This window comes from Stegostoma tigrinum, chromosome 7 (genome assembly GCF_030684315.1).
Source record: "Stegostoma tigrinum isolate sSteTig4 chromosome 7, sSteTig4.hap1, whole genome shotgun sequence".
In the NCBI taxonomy this organism is placed as follows: Eukaryota; Metazoa; Chordata; class Chondrichthyes; order Orectolobiformes; family Stegostomatidae; genus Stegostoma; species Stegostoma tigrinum.
The window spans coordinates 96,787,256-96,801,814 of NC_081360.1; the positions used below are offsets into that span (position 1 = coordinate 96,787,256).

General features: G+C 43.1%; 1 protein-coding gene across 3 annotated transcripts in view; it reads right to left on the minus strand.

Annotated features, from left to right (window-relative positions):
• Positions 1–14,559, minus strand: part of sema5ba (sema domain, seven thrombospondin repeats (type 1 and type 1-like), transmembrane domain (TM) and short cytoplasmic domain, (semaphorin) 5Ba) — a 329,573-nt gene that overhangs the window by 34,758 nt on the left and 280,256 nt on the right. The window lies entirely within an intron of this gene.

Consider the following 14,559-nt stretch of genomic DNA (forward strand, 5'->3'; position numbering starts at 1 on the left):
CTTCAGTTGTGGGTAAAGTGTTGGAAAGAATTATAAGAGATAGGATTTATAATCATCTAGAAAAGAATAATTTGATTAGGGATAGTCAGCACGGTTTTGTGAAGGGAAGGTCATGCCTCACAAAACTAATTGAGTTCTTTGAGAAGGTGACCAAACAGGTAGATGAGAGTAAACCGGTTGATGTGGTGTAGATGGATTTCAGCAAGGCTTTCGATAAGGTTCCCCACAGTAGGCTATTGTACAAAATGCGGAGAAATGGGATTGTGGGAGATATAGCAGTTTGGATCAGAAATTGGCTTGCTGAAAGAAGACAGAGGGTGGTAGTTGATGGGAAATGTTCATCCTGGAGACCAGTTACTAGTGGTGTACAGCAAGGGTCGGTGTTGGGTCCACTACTGTTTGTCATTTTTATAAATGACCTGGATGAGGGTATAGAAAGATGGGTTAGTAAATTTGCAGACGACGCTAAGGTCGGTGGAGTTGTGGACAGTGACGAAGGATGTTGTAGATTGCAGAGAGACATAGATAAGCTGCAGAGCTGGGCTGAGAGGTGGCAAATGGAGTTTAATGCGGACAAGTGTGAGGTGATGCACTTTGGTAGGAGTAACTGGATTGCAAAGTACTGGGCTAATGGTAAAATTCTTAGTAGTGTAGATGAGCAGAGAGATCTCGGAGTCCATGTACACAGATCCTTGAAAGTTGCCACCCAGGTTGACAGGGCTGTTAAGAAGGCATACAGTGTTTTAGCTTTTATTAATAGAGGGATCAAGTTCCGGAACCGAGAGGTTATGCTGCAGCTGTACAAAACTCTGGTGCAGCCGCACTTGGAGTATTGCGTACAGTTCTGGTCACTGCATTATAAGAAGGATGTGGAAGCTTTGGATAGGGTGCAGAGGAGATTTACTAGGATGTTGCCTGGTATGGAGGGAAGGTCTTATGAGGAAAGGCTGAGGGACTTAAGGCCGTTTTCGTTAGAAGGAGGTTGAGAGGTGACTTAATTGAGACATATAAAATAATGAGAGGGTTAGATAGGGTGGATAGAGAGAGCCTTTTTACAGGATGGTGATGGCGAGCACGAGGGGGTATAGCTTTAAATTGAGGGGTGAAAGATATAGGACAGATGTCAGAGGTAGTTTCTTTACTCAGAGAGTAGTAAGGGAATGAAACGCTTTGCCTGCAACGGTAGTAGATTCGCCAACTTTGGGTACATTTAAGGCGTCATTGGATAAGCATATGGACGCACATGGAATAGTGTAGGTTAGATGGGCTTGAGATCGGTATGACAGGTCGGCACAACATCGAGGCCCGAAGGGCCTGTACTGTGCTGTAATGTTCTATGTTCTATAATGAGGTATTGGTAAATCAATAAAGATTTGAACCTTCTGCTTCCATGCCAATGCCACGACAGCAACAATGATAAATTCTGTTTCTGGTGGTACAAAGCGCAGGTTTCTCTCGAATTAAGTAAATTGTACAATGGTGGAGGGTTTCTGGCTTATTGCCTTTGTGCCAGTCCCTTTGAAGTGCAGTCCAGCTACAGAATCAAAGAACTGTCACAGCGTAGAAGAAAGATATTCGGTCCAGCATGTCTGCACTGGCTCTCCAAATGGGCATTTTGACACAGTGCCATTGTCCTGCCCATAATCCTGAATATTGTTTCTCTTCAAGCAAATCATCTAATATGCTGTTGAATGTCTTCATTGAACCTATTTCCACCACAATTTCCAGACAGCGCACTCCAGAACAACTCACTGTGAGAAAAAAAAAGCTTGCTTCGCATTTGCAATTAATTCCTTTGTAAATCATTTTCTTGCTGTTCTCTCTCTCTCTCTCTCATTCACCATCCTTCCACAAGGAACAGTTTCCCCCCATATGTTATGTGCAGACTGCTCGTGATTTTGAAACTCAATCAAATCTCCTCTGAGCCTTCCATGAGGAAGACAGTACCAACTTCTCCGAGCTATCTTTGTAACTGAAGTTTCTCATCCCTGGAAACATTATTGTCAACTTCTTCTGTCACCTCTCCAATGCATTCACATCCTTCCTAAAGTGTGGTGTCCTGGGTCGTACACAGTAGACACAGATCAGGTGAGGTCTGACAAGTGTCTTCTTCAAAGTTGGCATCACCTCCTTGCTTTTATGTTCTATGTCTCTATTCGAGTATACCCAAGATACTGTATGCTTTAGAGATAATGGGAACTGCAGATGCTGGAGAATTCCAAGATAATAAAACGTGAGGCTGGATGAACACAGCAGGCCAAGCAGCATCTCCTGTGCTCCTGAGATGCTGCTTGGCCTGCTGTGTTCATCCAGCATCACATTTTTTATACAGTATGCTTTATTCATTGCTCCCTCCATTTATCCTATCTCTTAAAATGATTTATGCACGTATACACCCAGTCCTTCTGCTCCTACACCTCTTTAAAATTATAGAGACAACACAATGTGGAGCTGGAGGAACACAGCAGGTGAGGCAACATCAGAGGAGCAGGAAAATTCACATTTCGGGAGAAGCGTCCCGACTTTCCTGCTCCTCTGATGCTGCCTGGCCTGCTGTGTTCTTCTAGCTCCACACTGTGTTGTCTCTGACTTCAGCATCTGCAATTGTTGCTGTCTCCCGAAAATTGTATCCCTTATTTTGTACTCTCCATGTGCTTTCTACCAAAATAAAATACCTCACACTTCACCAGCGAATTTCATCCTCCATCTACTCACTCCACCAACTTGTCTATATCCTTTTGAAAATCTGCACTGTCCCCCTCACAGTTTACAATCAGCTGCAAACATTGAAACTGTTCCTTGCACATTGAAATTGACATCAATAATGCACATCAAGAAAAATAAAGGTCCCAAACACTGATCCTTAGGGAACTCCAAATCTTTTAAACTTCCTCCAACTTGAAAAAATATTGATTAACAAGTAAAAAACTGAAAAAGAAATGTAGATACTGTAAATCAGAAACAAAAACAGAAATTGCTGGAAAAGCTCAGCTCAATATCTGAAGACAAAAATCAGAGTTAACGTTTTGGGTCCACTGACCCATCTTCGGAACTAACAGAGCCAACTCTGAATTTTCTCGATTAACAAGTATTGTCTGTTGCCTGTTACTCTGACAATCTTGTATCCACACTGTTAATGTCCCCTGAATTCCATGAGCTGTAGGTTTCCTACAGATTTCTTGTGTGCAACTGCATTAAGTTCTTTTTGGAAGTCCATATGCAACACATCAGCATTAACTTCATTAGACCCCTCTGTTACCTCTTCAAAACCTCTAGCATGTTAGTTCAACAGAATTTTCTCTTAAGACATCCATGCTGGTTCTTCCAAACCAACCCACATTTTTTCTATGTGACTATTAATTCTGAAGAACTGTTCCCAGAAGCTACCCCACCTCTGAAATCAAACTGATTGACCTGTAGTTGCTAGATGTATCCTTACACGGTTTTGTTGAACGAAGGTCATAGAGTCATATGGCACACAGACAGACCCTTCAGTCCAACTCATCCATGCCAACCAAATATCCCAATCCAACCTCGTCTATTATTCTCCAAAAGGTATAAATGTTTATCATTTTCCAGGTCAGATGTCACAGAACGCCAGGTTATAGTCCAACAGGTTTATTTGAAATGTTGATCAGGTGAAGGAGCAGTGCTCCGAAAGCTTGTGGTTTCAAATAAACCTGTTGGACTGTAACCTGGTGTCATGTGAATTCTGACCTTATCCACCCTCGTCCAACACCGGCACCTCCATCCACATCATATAATTCTCCAGTCCTTTGGCTCCTTCCCTGAGATTAGGCAAGTCTTAAAAGATCATTGACAGTGTTTCTGCAGTTTCCATTCTCACTTCCTTCAGCCTTGAGTGGATGTTTCTCACCTGGTCCCAGTTCTTGTCAGTCTTAAGTATGGTCAGTGTATTCCAATACCTCCTTCTTACTGATTTTGAACCCATCTATTGACACGTTCATCGTCAACCTGGGCACTATCTATATTCTTGGTACAGACAGATGCAAAGTTTTCATTTCTATGCATAAATCCCCCTTTTAGTCGCTAGTTGACCCTCCTCCTCTTTTTACCATCCTTTTCACTGTTGTCTCTGGATTTGTTTACACTACCTTTGCCTTTTGAGGGAATATACCTTGACCAGGCCTGAATCACTTCCTTTTTTTGAAAGTAGCCAATTGTTCAGCAACTGTTTCTCCTGCCAATCTTTGGTTCCTGACTATCGATTGGCTATCAAGGTAGGATTTGAGGGTTAGCAAGAACGGCCGATGCTAAAGTCAGAGTCGATACAGTGTGGAGCTGGAGGAACACAGCAGGTCAGGCAGCGTCAGAAGAGCAGGAAAGTCGATGCAAGGGTGTAAGCCTGAAACAGACTTTCCTATTCCTCTGAAGCTATCTGACCTGCTGTGTTCCTCCAGCTCCACACAGTATTGACAGGATATGAGGGTTGTTGAGAGAATGCAGAGGACATTATCAGTGTTATTCAGGGATGAGAGATTGTAGCTTGGATCATAGGTTGGAGCATAGGTTGCTGTCCTTGGTTGCTCTCCTTGGAGAGGTGAAGATTGGACGGAGAGTTGATGGAGGTGTAGAAGGTTTTAACAGGTTTAGATAAGGCAAACAGAGCAAAGACGTTCCCATTAGCTGGTGCTACAAGAGCCCAGATTTAAAGTTTCAACCGAGAGATGGAGGAGGAGAAGGTTTTTCACCAAGCCAACAGCAATTACTTGGAAGGTGCAGCTCATGAGAGGGCTGGAAGTGGAGCTGATGGATAATTCTGGAAGGAAACTGGATGGGTAGTTGAAGGAAATAAACTTGCAGAGCAACGGAATTAAAGCTGGGAAATGGGACTGACTGGGTTAGGTCCTGGCATTACTCAATGGGCCAAATGGCCTTTCTCCTGTGCTGTACTTTGAAGGTTACTAATGAAGCCACGTTTACTGTCCCGACTCGCAGCATGTGCAAAATCTTAGCGATGTGCTGCATACAGCAGTTAAAGGGTCAGGCCATTCTGCCTGTGCGGTTGCTTAGAGTTATCTGTATGATCCCATTCATAGAATTATAGTCCACAGCATTCAACCCATCAAGTCTGGGCTACCTAAAACATATTATTATCAGCACTAGTCCTACTTTCGCACACTAGGCCCAGTGCCTTGAATGTTATGACACTTTAAGTGTTCGTCCAAGTACTTTTTATAGGTTGTGATGTTACCTGCCTCAACTGCTCTCCCAGAGGGTTCCAGACCCCCCACAATTGTCTGAGTGGATAAGGTTTTTTTTTTCTCAATCCCTTCTAAACCTCCTGCATTTCACTTTAAAATCATGCTGCCTTCTTATTGACCTTTTGATTAAGGGAAACAGCTGCTTTCAATTCATCCAGTCCACGTCCCTCATAATCCTATACACCTCTATCAGGGCAACCTTCTCTGTTCCAAACGAAACAAGCTGAGCTTATCCAGCTTCTCTTCCTAACTGAAATGCTCCATCCCAGGCAACATCTGAATGACTCTGCACCCTCTCCAGTGCAATCACAACCTTCCTATAGTGTGGTGACCAGAAATGTACACAATATTTCAGCTGTGGCCTACCCAGGGTTCTGTGCAGTGTTCTCCCTTTAAATATTTTTCTTTTTAAACCATATTAAATGCCACCATGAATTTATCTCCACCGTCATCTCAGGGTGGCCACGAGACTCTGGTTCTGTCTCCTGGCATCACAGAGTCATAGAGATGTACAGAACAGACTTTTCAGTCCAACTCATCCATGCCAACCAGATATTCTAAACTAATTTAGTCCTATTTGCCAGCATTTGGCCCATATCTCTCTAAACCCTTCTTATTCACATTCCCATTCAGCTGCCTTTTAAATGTTGTAATCATACCAGACTTCACCAATTTCTCTGGCAGCTCATTTTGGACAAGCACTAACCCCCATGTGGTAGGGGAGATGATGGCCTACTGGTATTATCACTGGACTGTTAATCCAGAAACCCAGATAATGATCTGGGGACATGGGTTCGAATCCTGCTATGGCAGATGAAAGAATGTGAATTCAATAAATATCTGGAATTAAGAGTCTTATGATGACCGTGAATCCATTGTCAATTGTTGGGGAAAAATCCACCTGGTTCACTAATGTCCTTTAGGGAAGGAAACTGCCATCCTTACCTGGTCTGGCTTACACGTGACTCCAGACCCACAGCAATGTGGTTGACTCTTAACTGCCCTCTGGGCAATTAGGGACAGGCAATAAATACTGCCTGGCCAGCGACATCCTCTTCCCGTGAATGAATAAAGGAAAAAGCTTCTGTGTGAAAAAGTTGTCCCATGGATCCCTTTTAAATTTTTCCCCTATCAACTTAAACCTGAGCCCTCTCGTCATCTTCAGGGATTTTATGGTTATCAGTCTTCATCATGGTTGCGAGCTGTCCAGGTTGACCCTGGTGTCTCAAAGAATAAGGATTAAATATCCAGGGCACAGCAATGAGTATAAAGTCGAGGGGGTTAATCATGGAAGCATGAACAATTTTTTTAAATTCACTTGTGTGACAAGGGCTATGCTGGCCAGCCAATTTTTGTTGCCCTGTCTCGAGTTGCCCTTGACAAGGTGCTGGTTCTGTTTTTCATCTTTGTTCAATATCTATAGAAATATGCGCAAACATCTGTTTGCCCAAGAGTCAGGAGTCATCCAATCGAGTAAGAAAGTCTTTGTCGACTTTCCCATCAGGCCTAGCATAGCTGGTGCCTGTTTAGGATGGACATGTCGGTGTCAGTGTTGGTGGCTTGGTGAGGGAAGTAGGTGTTGTTTGGAAGTAGGAAGTCCATTTGATCAAACCTCCTGGAATTTCTCCAACTCTACCCGGCATTCCTTGACAGTTGCTGCACCACTTCGAACATAATGTCTCAGAAGCCGATCTATTAAAAGAGATGGACAGGCATCAAACCCATTCAGCAATGTGACACTGAGCCGTGGAAGCAGGTCATAAGGGAGTTGAGGCAAAGCTTTGTTGACGAGGCAGGAGTTAATCTCTACCTTAAATGAAGAGTGAGAAATGGAGAGGTTTGCAGGAGGTGGGAGGGAGTAATTTCAGAGTTTCGTGCCTACAGAGTTGACGGAACAGCTGCCAACAGTGTGGTGTTGGATACTGGGCCTACACAAGAAGCCATGACTTTTTAAAAATTCGTTCATAGGCTGTGAGTGTCGTTACCGAGGGTGCAGTTAGGATTTATCCACTTTGCGGACTGGGTGGGTTTTTATCACAATCGACAGTTTGGTTACACGGTTGCAATTAGATTTTACTTCCAGATATTTACTGAACCCAGATTTTATCATCTGTCGTGGTGGTATACAAATCCACGCTTCGAGAACATGACTCTAGGTTTCTGGATTACTAGACTAGTGACACTGTCACTACATCACCGCTTCCCCATAGTGCAGAGCTTTTAGAGGGTTGGTGGGGTGGGGGCTGGAATGGGTCATGAAGATAGGGATAAGGGTGAGACCATGGAGCGACTTGAAATCTAGGATGATAATTTTAAAATTGAGATGACGCCAATCTTGAAACCATTGTAGGTCATGAAAGATGAGGGCGTTGGGTGAAGGTGAACTGATGGGAGTTAAGATATGACCTCGCAATTGTACATAGATTCTAGCTCATGGTGGAAGACAGCTTAACTCTCTGCCTGAATGCAGGGCCTTTGAATGTTTTTAAGGCAGAGGTAGGTAGCCTTTGGAGAGGCAAAGGAATCAAACATCGGTGGATGAGAACGTGGTATTCAAAATATGAAGTTGCCATGATCTTATTGAATGATCAGCCTTGATGGGCTGAATGGTCTATTCCTGCTCCTATACATATGTTCATGTGTACGTACAATTGTATAGATCCATACTCCCTGATAGCTCAAAATCTACTGACACAGCCTTGAAAAACACAACCTTCCCTGAACCTCAGATAACAATGTGTGGAGCTGGATGAACACAGCAGGCCAAGCAGCATCAGAGGAGCAGGAAGGCTGATGTTTCGGGTCTGGACCCTCCTTCTGCAGGAGAAGGTTCCAGATTCCCAATATCCTTTTGTGTGAGGAAAAGCGTTTCCAAGTTTCTGCTGTCCCTAAGAAATTCCAAAACATGGAGGACTGAAGTTTCAGCTTCTCCTCAGGAAGGAAACACTCTGTAATTATTATTATTTTGAAAACCTTTCATAAAGAGATGGAAAGAAAGTCCTTCTCCTTTGAATTTTAGCAGTCCTAAGCACATGAAATGGATAAAAAAAACTTGATTAGAAGGTGTGAAATGTGCTTTCAATTACAATCAGTGAGGCATTTGGAGACACCCATAAAACAGATTGGAAACATTGCATCCTGGTCAGAGACCGAACCATTCGACACGGGTTATATTTTGTGAAAAAATAACAACTCAATTAAAGGCGAATATTGAACAGATGTGCTTCACAGGCCCTGGTGAAGAATTCAGAAAAGCTGACACTTAGCTGACCCTAGCCCACAGCATGAGGCGGCCTTCCTTGAACCATCTGCACAAGCCTCCAAGCAGTAAAATCCCCCTGTGTGACTTTAAAAATATCCGATGTAAGTGTTTTCCTGCGAACCCACAGCTAACAGAAGAATCACAGAATTGTTTTGGTGCAGAAGGAGGCCATTTGGCCCATCATGCCTGCATCAGCTCAAGTACCCAATGCCAATTTCCTGCCTGTCCCCCCTGTTCCTGCACATTGTTTCTATCCAAATAACCATGCAATGCTCCTCTCAACTGAATCAGCCTCTGCCACATCTCCAGCCAGTGCTTTCCATATCCCAACAACTCACTGTGTGAGAAAGTTTATTCTCACGGCGCCCTTACTTCCGTTGTATGTCACTTGATATCTATGCCGTCATTCTTACTGTCTTCTTCGAGCAGAAAGAGCCTCAGAGAATGTAGAGTTTGGGCTGCTTCTCACGGGCTTTCAGGTCTGAACACACTCAAACTAGAATCATAGAACCCTTACAGAGTGGACGGAAGCCATTCGGCCTGTCAAGGTCACACTGACCTCCAGCAAGCATCCCACCCAGGCCCAAACCACACCCCATTCTTGTAACCCCACATTTACCAGAACCTGCTGAGGAAGTGATGGATGTGGGCACAGTTACAATGTTTAAAAATACACTTAGATAAGTACAAGAACAGGAAGTGTTTGGACAGATATGAGCCAAGAGCAGGCAGGGAGGACTGGTTAGCCTGGGTATTGAGTTCGGCACGGACTGGTTGGACCGAAGGTCGGTTTTCATGCTCTATGACTCCATATGTTGTTTATTCACGGGATATGAGCATCACTGGGTAGGGCAGCATTTATTGCCCATTGCTGATTGTCTAGAGGGCAGTTAAGAGCTAAGAGGGCATTTATGGATGGGCAAGAAATGCTGGCCAGCCAGCGACACCCACATCCACAAAATGAATTTTAAAAAGTCAACTGCATCACTTTAGGTCTGGAGTCACATGAAGGCCGGACCATGCAACAAGAGCCGAATTCTAAGGAACCGCTGTGCTTGACCCACTTCCCAACATTTACACAGACTTGGATACAGTACATAGGATCTAGTAGACACCCCATCAAAGGTATTTTGTGTCTGATCAAGGCACTAGACAACTTAAAGTGTGAGAGTCATTACCCCTCCTTTCTCAAAACCCTCTTCCCAGGTACTTACTGGCTTCTAAGAGAAGAAATTCCATCCATCTCAGTTTTAAATGAGTGTCCCCTTATTCTGTAATGAAGCCCCCTAAGTTTGATATTCCCCCACTAGTGGAAACATCTTGTCAATTTCTATCTTATCAAGCCCTCTCAGAATTTCTTTTATTCATTTAAAGGATGTAGGCATCGCTGGCTAGGCCATCACTTATTTCCTACTCCTCACTGCTTAGAAGGTGGTTAAAAGACAACCACATTACTGTGGGTCTGGAGTTACATGGAAGCCAAACCAGGGAAGGACAAGTTTCCCTCCCTAAAGAACCAGATGGGTTTTTCCTGTCAATTAACAACATTAATCATTAGACTCTTAATTTCAGGGTTTTTCCTTTAATTGAACTCAAATTACCATGGCATGATTTGAACCCCGGTCCCCCCAACATGACCTGGGTCTCTGGAATTATAGTCTAGTAATAATACCACTAGGTCATTGTCTCCTTACAATATTGCATATTTCAGGAAAGTTTGCTAACTTTAAATCTGTGTCCTCTAGTTACTGACTCCTGTAAAAGCGGTTCTCTCCATTTACTCTAGTAAAATCCTTCATAATTTGGAAGTCCACAATTAAATCTCCCCTGGACATTCTCAGATCTAAAATGAACAATGCTAGCTTCTCGAGTACCCAAACAGCATGACATTGCTTCTGCCTGGTAACATTCTAGTTTATCACCTTTAGTCCCTCTCTTCATTAGACTGTTTTGTCAAATAAACTGACAAATAGTTTACACATGAAATAACAGGTTGTACAAAACAACTGAACATTTCTGAAGAAGGGTCTAGGCCCAAAACGTCAGCTTTCCTGCTCCTATGATGCTGCTTGGCCTGCTGTATTCATCCAGCTCTGCACCTTGTTATCTCAGATTCTCCAGCATCTGCAGCTCTTGCTGTCTCTGAACAATGTGGAGGGGACTACAAGATCAGTTTGTCTGTGTAGCTGGCTGAATTATATAGACATCTTCAGAGAAATTAGACACAAACTCCTCATTCAAAATTAAGGTGACTCACTTATGCTTGCTAAAAACTACGGAGATTCCTGTTGTCCACAGATAAAAGGGGCATGTTAAGACATTACATTTTTATTACAAATGCATGGGAGCCAATAGTTCCTTGGTGCATTCTCCATGGCACCACCTCAACCAATTACACTTGACTTGCCAGTCAATCTCTTCTCATGTAGTATAAATTGTTTCTTCGTTTGAAACATAGTTCTCTTCCATCTGTCCTGATTAATTTAAGTCAAACAGTTACATAGCACGTCTTTTTCAGCAGTACAAAAGTTCCAGTAACTACAATCAAAATTTATCTCACCAACATGCAGCCGTTAATTAAAAAAAACACCAACTCTAAGCCCCGGTAGAGGCCTTCAAATATGAATAAAGAAGGCATCTGAAGCTTCAAAAGATGTCATTGGATAAGCATGAGAACTTACGGGGAAATAAAGTCAATTATAAATTCTGAATTAATCTTGACCTGAGGCATTAGATTTTTCAAGTACTAAGTGCAACATTTTCAGAGCCTGGGAGGATAGTTGAACCTAATTGCTCAGAGGGCAGTTAAGAGCCAACCACATCGTTCTGGGTCAGAAGTCACATGTAGACCAGACCAGGTAAGGATGGTAGTTTCCTCTGCTACAGGACATTAGCAAGCCAGGTGGGTTTTTCCAACAATCGACAAAAGTTTCAAGATCATCATTAGACTCTTCATTCCAGATTTTTTAAAGTTCAAATTCCAACATTTGCCACGTTTAGAAAGTACTTGGATGAGTACATGAAGTGTTATAGCATTCAAGGCCAAGGGCCCAGTGCAAGTAAGTGGGATCAGCATAGGTTGTGGTGTATTTTTGGCAGTCTGTACTGTTTGGTCCTACGATTCTAAGCAACTTAAGCAGATTGTGAGCACGCAGGGACTGAAGGATTCACTCAGATAACTCAAATGGCTCAGTGGTTAGCACTGCTGCTTCACAGCACCAGGGACGCGTCTTTGATTCCATCATCGGGCGACTGTCTGTGTGGAGTTTGCACATTATCCTCGTGTCTGCATGAGTTTAGAACATAGAACATAGAACTGTACAGCACAGTACAGGCCCTTTGGCTCACGACGTTGTGCCAGACTTTTACACTAATCCTAAAGTCTATAACCTCCAACCCTACTTTATACTATCATCCATATGCCTATCTAATAGCCGCTTAAACGCCACTAATGAGGCCAATTCCAGTACCCTCTCTGGCAATGCATTCCAAGCCCTGACCACTCTCTGAGTAAAGATACTCCTTCTGATGTCTCCCCTCTATCTAACTCCACTCACTTTAAAACTATGCCCCCACGTAATAGCTACCTCCACCCTAGGAAAAAAATCTCTGGCTGTCCACTCTATCTATACCTCTGATCATTTTGTACACCTCTATCAAGTCACCTCTCATCCTTTATTGTTCTAAAGGGAAAAGCCCTAGCTCTGTCAACCTTTCCTTGTAACACCTTCCCTCCATTCCAGGCAACATCCTGGTAAATCTCCTCTGCACCTTTTCCAACGCTTCCACATCTTTCCTGTAATGAGGCTACTGGCCATGCTAAATTGCCGGTCATGTTCAGGGATGTGTAGGTTAGGGGGATGGGTCTAGGTCGATGCTCCGATTGTCGGTGTGGACTTGTTGGGCCGAAGGGCCTGTTTCCACACTGCAGGGATTCAATGAACCCCATTGTAAATGTGGCCACAGAAATTATTATGGGAAAAAGTTGACAGGAGTTTAAGAAACTCAGCGAACTAGAGGTTAAATTATGTAAACACAAAGTGCACGCAGAAACAAGACTTACTAATAAGATTTGGATCTTAAATTGACATTGAAGAAAACATACTTTGTGGCTTGCTACCATCCCTTCCCCCAACGCATACTTGTTTCCAGTTTTGAATTGTTCTGTGTTGGACTGTATGTCTTTTAGAATATGGATTCACAAGCAAGATTGTTTTTCTCAGTCTGCTTATAGGTAATTTGTATACAAACACATTCCAGCCTCCTTAAGGAGTAAAAGTCAAAACAAATTTACAAAAGATTAAGGCAATAATGACCCTAAAAAAAATTCCCTTTCGAATCAAATTGTTTCCACTCAGAAATCTTTGTGAACCAAACCTGCGCATCTTGACAACTGATGCATTTGGAAGCCTTCCAAGATTTCCACTTTATTTCTGTTTCCTTTTTTTCAGAATGTAGTAAAGATTTCCCAGAGTAGATGTGTGGATTTAATATAGAAATACCTCCACGGGCTTGTAAACTGACCTCTCTCTCTGATTTCCTTCTCAATTTGTGTCATTTTCACTTTCATTGAAGAGAGGCAGGGACTTCTAACCTGAGATTTTTGACTTTGGCTTAGCTCAAGACATCACTAGATATGAGGGGCTGTGTTTGCTGCTTAGCAAGTGAGGCAGAGCTCAATACATCTGTTACAACCCATTTGGGAATGTGCAAGCAACACATAGAACTCTCAGCTGAGAGGTGAAGCACCACTCAGCCAGAACCCCATCCAAGGAAAGCAATCGAGAACCGAAAGTGTTGACAGAAGAACTGCTTCCTCCTGTGAACAAACTTCTCGGGTTTGTTAAAGCTTACGAACCAGATTATGTCCAGAAGTTTGCATGAAGAAAGGCAGAAAGAGGATGAGGTGAAGAGAAAGAGAGAGAAAAAAAAGAGAACTGCAGAACTACAGAAAAGTTGCAGCACAGTACAGACCCTTTGGCCCATGATGTTGTGTTGACCTATTATCCTACTAAGATCAATCTACCCTGCATTCCCTACATTTTACTATCCTCCAAATGCCTATCCAAGAGTCACTTAAAAGTCTTGAAAGTATCTGACTTATAATCCCACTTTCCAGCATTTGGCCTGCAGCCTTGTAGCACTTCCAGTGTGGATCCACGGATGTGAGTTTGCTCGCTGAGCTGGAAGGTTAGTTTTCAGACGTTTCGTCATCATTCTAGGTAACATCATCAGTGAGCCTCCGACGAAGCGCTGGTGTTATGTCCCGCTTTCTATTTATCTGGTTAGGTTTCCTTGGGTTGGTGATGTCATTTCCTGTTCTTTTTCTCAGTGGATGGTAGATTGGCTCCAAGTCAATGTGTTTGTTGATGGAGTTCCGGTTGGAATGTCATGCTTCTAGGAATTCTCGTGCGTGTCTCTGTTTGGCTTGTCCTAGGATGGATGTGTTGTCCCAATCAAGGTGGTGTCCTTCCTTATCTGTATGTAAGGATACGAGTGATAGTGGGTCATGTCGCACTATCACTTGTATCCTTACATACAGATAAGGAAGGACACCACCTTGATTGGGACAACACATCCATCCTAGGACAAGCCAAACAGAGACACGCACGAGAATTCCTAGAAGCATGGCATTCCAACCGGAACTCCATCAACAAACACATTGACTTGGAGCCAATCTACCACCCCCTGAGAAAAAGAACAGGAAATGACATCACCAACACAAGGAAACCTAACCAGATAAATAGAAAGCGGGACATAACACCAGCGCTTCGTCGGAGGCTAACTGATGATGTTACCTAGAATGGTGACGAAACGTCTGAAAACTAACCTTCCAGCTCAGCGAGCAAACTCACATCCAGAACCTCAACCTGAGCTACAAATCTTCTCAAAACTCGTAAGTGTGGATCCATGTTTATTGCAATGGAGTCAAGGATTTCTGCTTCCAGTACCAAACTGGGCAGTCAATTCCAGAACCCGATGACAAGCTGGCTCAAAAAGATTGTCCTCATGTTCCCTCTAAACGTTTTACCAACCAACTTAAATCTATGCCCCCAGTGGGTAAAGAAGTGA